The sequence below is a fragment of the Nomascus leucogenys genome, chromosome 20 (assembly GCF_006542625.1).
Source record: "Nomascus leucogenys isolate Asia chromosome 20, Asia_NLE_v1, whole genome shotgun sequence".
Taxonomy (NCBI): Eukaryota; Metazoa; Chordata; class Mammalia; order Primates; family Hylobatidae; genus Nomascus; species Nomascus leucogenys.
Genome location: NC_044400.1, coordinates 12,339,195 through 12,345,934, shown reverse-complemented (window position 1 = coordinate 12,345,934; position 6,740 = coordinate 12,339,195). Strand labels below are relative to the sequence as shown.

Sequence of the window (6,740 nt, the reverse complement as noted above, 5' to 3'; positions counted from 1 at the left end):
TTTTGTTGAGTAAATATACCCCTGGGAGTGTTCAAAACAGAGTAGGTGGCCCCTGTGTCAACCAAGGAGCCAACAGGCTTGTCCCCTATGTCCAGTGTCAGTCAGGACACCTTGAAGGATACCTAGAGTGCCAATTGAGGAGCCCCTAGGACCTGTAGACTTTTTTTTTCTACTTAGACCATATGCTACTGTGAAACACCTGGGTGGGACATTCCCCCTCCCGCTTCCTTTCAGATGGGTCCCTTTTCCAGTGACCCTCTTCCTTACGGAAGGCACATTGGTTTGGTCCTAGTCTCTTCCGTCTTCGGAATCTTTTCTACTGGTTAGAGGACCAGCAGTAGCTCACCAGAGCTGTGATTTTCCATGGATAGGTAACAGCCAGTAGTTGGGCTTGCTTTTTGGCCTCCCTTTCTTCTTTATGCTCCTCCTCCCCTTCTTGGTTGTTGAACACCTTATTGCCTAGGTATATTAGTCTTAAGATGGGAGCATTGAGCTCTAATTTTACCTTTTGGAGTTTATAGCTAATGTCTGATGTCCTCTGGGAGACAAATAGATTTCAGAACTGCCTCTCTCCCTCTGCTGAATCAGGAGTAAGAGCAGTATACAACTTCATATTTTCCTCTCAACCTCTCTGGGAAGATATATAGACTTTTCTGGGGTTGTTGATTAATTTTTCTTAGCTTACTCCAGTTAGTGGGTCTTTCTTCTGTGGCTTTATTCCCTTTAACATTAACGTTTCATCATGCCTGAATCTTGCCTTTTTCATTCCTGTCTGAGGATCCTAAACGGGGTCAAGGTCTGTCACAACCTCATTCTCTGGTCTCTTAACAGGGTTTTTTATTTTGTCTCTGTGGGCTCTGTCCATTTCCTCCCTAGCACTTCTAATAACTGAGGATTTTTTTTTTAAATTTTTCATCCCGTGAGGAGAATGTTCAAAGGGGACTGGACGTCTGCTCGATTGGGGTTATAGGTCTGAAAAATACTCTGAATGAGGTTTTGAATCCCCAGGATTTTTTCCTAATCATTTAGAATGTGACTTCTAGTTGTAAATATCTGAAGTTTTGAAGAGAACATGTACAATAACCATCCCTCTTTCCCACTGGTGACCTGCCAGAGGTCATCATAGAGGAAGGCTGGTAAGATGCCTTGCATTGGGTACTGTCTGGGTTGACTATCTGAAAGGAATCAATGGGTGATTGGTGGCAATGAGGTGTGTTGCCTGCAGAAGCCACTGGGGATAAGGGAGCTGTAGGTCTAAGATTATAGAATTAAAAAACAAACCTCTTATAATTTTATTAAGAGTAAATTAATGCCTTAGAAAAATCTTATTTTAACATAGATGACCAATCTTAGAAAGACTGTTATAGGTAATTTCTTTTTAACTGTAGGCAATTAAATCACATACAAAATTTCTTTTATAAATTTGTTTTCCCACAATCTTTATTAGGACTTAGACCATCAACAACATATTTTGACCTTTTGATTTGTTTGTACTACCTCTTTTAAAATAATAAGTCATTTTATTTTAGGACAAAAATTTACTATATAAGATCTTCTCTCATACAAAATTATGTTCTTCTATTTATAACCTTCCTTACCAAAAATATCTCTCTATATATACGTAATCCTTTTACCTTTCTGTCTCTCTAACTTACTGTTTTTAATCTTGTGTTATAAATAACTTTCAAATAATCTCCAAATTACAAAATTATATATATATATATATATATATATTTTTTTTTTTTTTTTCTCAATAAGAACACAACTTACCTGATCTGGGTTTAAGATGGTGATGCCCATATTAAACACCCTGCTGAGGCAGCTTCCTATCCTTTCTTTCTTCCGAAGTACCAATGGAGTTCAGGTTCCCCTCCATACTCTTTCAGCAAAGCTCCTGAGAAAGAGTATTTGCCCCCAGTTCCCATTTCACTATATAAGAATGAACCCTGGAAATATCTGGAATCAGAAGAATACCAGGAACCATAGGGTTCTCATCCCAACTGGGTGGACTATTGCCACTACTACAAGGGTGGTATACCCCTGCAGCAGACTCAAAAGACATGTATACATAGGAATAAAGTTGCTGGGAATCCCTGCCGCATCTGCCAACATCACAAGTTGCATGTTGACTTTAGGAATGTTAAGCTCTTGGAACAGTTTGTCAGTGCCCACATGGGTATTATCTTCCATGCTCCATACACAGGAGTCTGTATGACGCAGCACAAGATGTTGATTCATGCCATCCAGAAAGCCAGGGATCATGGTCTCCTCAGTTACCACATCCCCAAGTTGAACCCCAGGACCTTGATTTTAATGCCTCTCATGGAGTTATGAGTACTTCTCTGCCAGTCCCCACCCTGGTCTCAGGTGAATCCTGGTACCTATGGTACAGCTGGAAACAGCCATCAGAGAGAGAACTGTCTCACCTTTGCCAACTCTATCAGGGTTATCGCTAAGAAGAGAGTGGCCCCCACATCTGAGTCAGTGCCCAAGATGCTCCCCACAACACCAGTGGAAGCCTCCTTCACTGAAGAGACAGGCCCCTAGAGTGCTCTGGAGTCATAGACTTGGAAGAGAGGCTGGGCCCAGAGGCTCACACCTGTAATAGCACCAGTCTGAGGTGGGCAGATGGCTTGAGCCCAGCAGTTCAAGACCAGCCTGGACAACAAGGCAAAACCCTGTCTCTACCAAAAAATACAAAAATTAACATGGTGGCTTGTGCCTGTAGTCCCAGCTACCTGGGAGACTGAGGTGGGATGATGGGTTGAGCCCTGGAGATGAAGGTTATAGTGAGCCAAGATCATGCCACTGCACTCCAGTCTAGGTGACAGAGCAAGACACCCTCAACAAAAAAAAAAAAAAGGTTTAAGAAAAAGAAATACTGTGGAGAGACTCAGAGGGACTAGGAGATAATGCCTAGATTTATATGATGGGATATCACTCAGAAGAGTTGTGTCTTTTATGGCCAAGGCAGAGCCAAGAAAGAAATGAGTGTGCTGATGGGGATAAATCTGAAGCTGAGGGAAGGCAGTACAGATGTGTATGGAAAACCCCAGCTCCGGTATCTGTCAGACAAATTACCCAAGATTATTTTTGACTGGGGTTATAGTCTTACAGCATTTGTGCCAAACCCTGACATCTTAATCAGTAAACTCAGATAAGAATGTTTGCTAATAATTTTCAAGGCTTTTTAATTTCAATTTTAGTAAAAAAATAAAAGTTTTTATTTATCAAAAATTACTAAATTCATGTAAACAAAGAATATTTGGACTTTTAAAATTTATGAGTATTCATTTACTTAGAAGCCATTTGGTAGCATGTTAGACATACCACATAGCATAGCACAAATGTATACACATAAATACACTGAAGCATGTATACACACACACACACACACACACACAAACATACACTCACACAAGATCCAATGGCTTTTACCTTGAAATTTTAGCCATGAGATGGTAATATAAATTACCCATTTTAGAAAATAAAGCTAAATCTAATTTTTTAAACAAAATTGGGACCTATTGACCTGGCTAAACTTTGTTTCCCCGGTACGTAATCCAAGGAAGGCTGTGAATCAAAATTTGGGCAAAGTATTTTCTATGGCAGTTTATTTTAAAAACCCTCTTTTACTTTTTTGTTTTTTCAGTTTCAAATGAGTTTCTAATGTTTCCATTTCAGTTAGACCATAAATAATGAGTCTTATCTCAGCACCAGCAACTTAGTAACACCAGATTCAAAGCAGACAGAAAAGAGAGGAAAACAGAGAACTTTAGAAGACTCTACTTAACCCTGAATTTGCAGGTTAACCACTTGAACTCTAGATTTTCCTTATTGTGCCCAAAAGCAATATTGACCATTGTACCCAGCTGTCTCTGGTGTCTTCCTGAAGGCCAGCCAGGTGTCCCTGGCACCCTGTCTCAGAGGTCTCCCCTAGGCACTTCAGCCTCAGAATGGAGATTTCTTCTAATCCCTCAAAAGTGGTCTCTTCACTTCTCAGTCTCTGTATCATCCTCCTCAAATGCTCTGGTTCCTCTCACACTTTAGAGAACTCCCACAGGGGCCTCTACTGAGGATGGGACCATGGTCTGGTGCAGGGCATCCCTGTGCACAACCCTGATTTTGGGTGAGCATCCCCACTGTGCTCAGCTTAGGGGGCCCTTCCCAGTACAGCTAGATAACCTTTGCCTGCCTGCTTATGATCTTACAACAATGATGCATTACCTTCCCCAGAGCTGATCCCTGCACGGAGTCAGGACAAATGCGTGTTCATTACCAACTGATGCTGTCGGGTGCCAGTTGTCGAGTCTCTAGGGTGGTAAGGGAGATTCCCAAGCAGAGAGATTGATCATCTAGCCCAGGACCCCATGCTTGGTCACTAGTTTTGTTACTGACAAAGCCAGTACCCATAAAAACAGAGTCTTTCCCTGTTTGGTGTCATGAAGCCTTGACATAAAACTGAACATGAGCATCAAACAGTGCAGGCTTTATTCAATGGCCATAGAATTGAGAAGCAGGAACAGAGCTTACAAATCAACTTCTTGACGAGTGAGGGATGAGTGGTTTAAAATATATAATTTTTTTTCTTATAAAGGGGTTGAACATTAAAAGCGAGGGGAGTAATCCCTGTCTTTTTGGGCAAGGGCAGTGAACTTCCCAGAACCAGTAGTACCACCTTCCTTTTGGTCCTTTTATGACTTCTTCCAGTCATTGTCATGGCAATTGCTAACTGTCGTGGTGCTGGTGGGAGTCCCATTTAGCAAGGAAATGAGATTATAATGAAGCTTGAGGTCTTTTAAAAGTCATTTGGTAAGCTATCTTGGTTCTAACCAGTCTCAACTGGTCTGATTACAAAAGGAATTTTTTACAGCAGGCATCCTGCTTTTTAAGGATAAGCAGAGTTAGGGTGGGGCAGAAATTCAGCTCTATCATGTAGTGGTTACACTGGGTAACAGTAGGTCTCTTAAGGCATCAACTATATGATATGAAGTTAGTCACTTCAGTGGCTTCAGAAAAGTTTCCTTAGTACCAGGTATTTTCTACATTGCTTCTTTCTGCATGAAATTAGTTCTAAAAGTAGTTGTTAATTTCTTTAGCCTATATAAAATTTTTTGCCTAAAATACATGCACCCTGAAAAAGAAAAACTGTCAATTTTTTTGGTCATTACAGCTTGTTTGTTTCCCAAAATAATCAACCTTCAATAAACCTTCCCAAGCAGAGAGATTGACCATCTAGCCCTGGGCCCCATGCTGGGTCACTAGTTTTGTTGGCTCATTAAATGCCAGATGTGGTATGAGGCTGCAGGCTTATCAAGGTGAATAAAGTACTAAACATGTATGATCTCAAGAAAGTCTGCAATCCAGAAACGGAAGAAAATAAACAGATTATTTTAATGCAACTTGACATGTGCATTGATAGAGATTTGCCCAGGGTCCGGTTGAAGGTCACCAGAGAGGAATCCTGAAAGACAATTAGGGTTAATCTGTTGAAGGCAAAAGGTGGATATACTGTTTCGGACAGAAAAAGCTATGTCTACAATGGGTAAGAGGTTAGAAAGAGCACAAAACACACTGGAAATTGCAGGGGATCAATAGGCCTAGGACAGGGAGCCTGAGAGAGACAGGAAGAGGCCAGAGGGAGGTTGGGGCCCTAGGCACTGAGAAGTATGATCATATTATATTTATAAAATCATTTTTCCAAATCAGAATTCCTTCAGTAGGATAGGGAGTATGCTTGGAAGGAATTGTAAGTTGGAACACAAGAGTCAGAAACTGTAGGAGAATTCTGTTTTTTTTTTTATTCACAGTTTACAACACATTGAAAGCATCAATTTGAATCTATGTGAATTATCCTCTCCCTAATTTCAGAGGTATCTACTGAGGACTAAGCTCTGACTTTTTTATCTTGCCCAATTTCCTATCTAAGAGGTCCAGGGAGTCATGCCCTACAAACCATAAATTCCCATCAGATGGGTTTTATTTAACCCTATATATTGTGACTTACTTTTCAGTCTGACTCTGGCATAACATTATGAGACAAGGAAAAAAATCAAAATATTTAACCCAAAATATATTCCCTTGCCATGGCTTCAAATTGCTCTGCAAAGTCTTGTGGGAAATACCTACATTCTACAGAGAATTCTCTTTCCTCTTTGTTTTCCTTCCTTCCTTTCCAGATCCAGAAGATAATCAGCTAAGGGTTAGGCACCCTTTTAGGTCTGATAAGAAACATTTTACAACCTGCTGTCTCTCTGAAGTCTGCTATCTGAGAGCTTCCTCTGCACAATAAAACTTGGTCTCCACAATCCTTTATCTTAACCTGAACATTTCCTTTCTATTATTTATTTTTTTTTTTTCAGATAGAGTCTCACTCTGTTGCCTAGGCTGGAGTGCAGTGGCACGATCTCAGCTTACTGCAACCTCCGCCTCCCGGGTTCAAGTGATTTTCCCACCTCAGCCTGTTTAGTAGCTGGGATTGCAGGTGCCCACCACCATACCCAGCTAATTTTTGTATTTTTAGTAGAGGTGGGGTTTCACCATGTTGGCCAGGCTGGTCTCGAACTCCTGACCTCAGGTGATCCCCCCCGCTCAGCCTCCCGAAGTGCTGGGATTACAGGCATGAGCCACCACGTCAGGCCGATTTCCATTCTCTTGATCCCAGGTCTTCAGATCAACTCAAGCAATTGTCAACCAGAAAATGTTTAAATTTACTTATAGCTTGGAAGCCCCGGCTTTGA

The 6,740-nt window shown here is 41.1% G+C and overlaps 1 pseudogene; it reads left to right on the top strand.

Annotated features, from left to right (window-relative positions):
* The first annotated feature begins 1,786 nt into the window (after positions 1–1,786).
* LOC100588072 lies at positions 1,787–2,565 on the top strand (annotated as a pseudogene).
* The last annotated feature ends 4,175 nt before the right edge of the window (positions 2,566–6,740 follow it).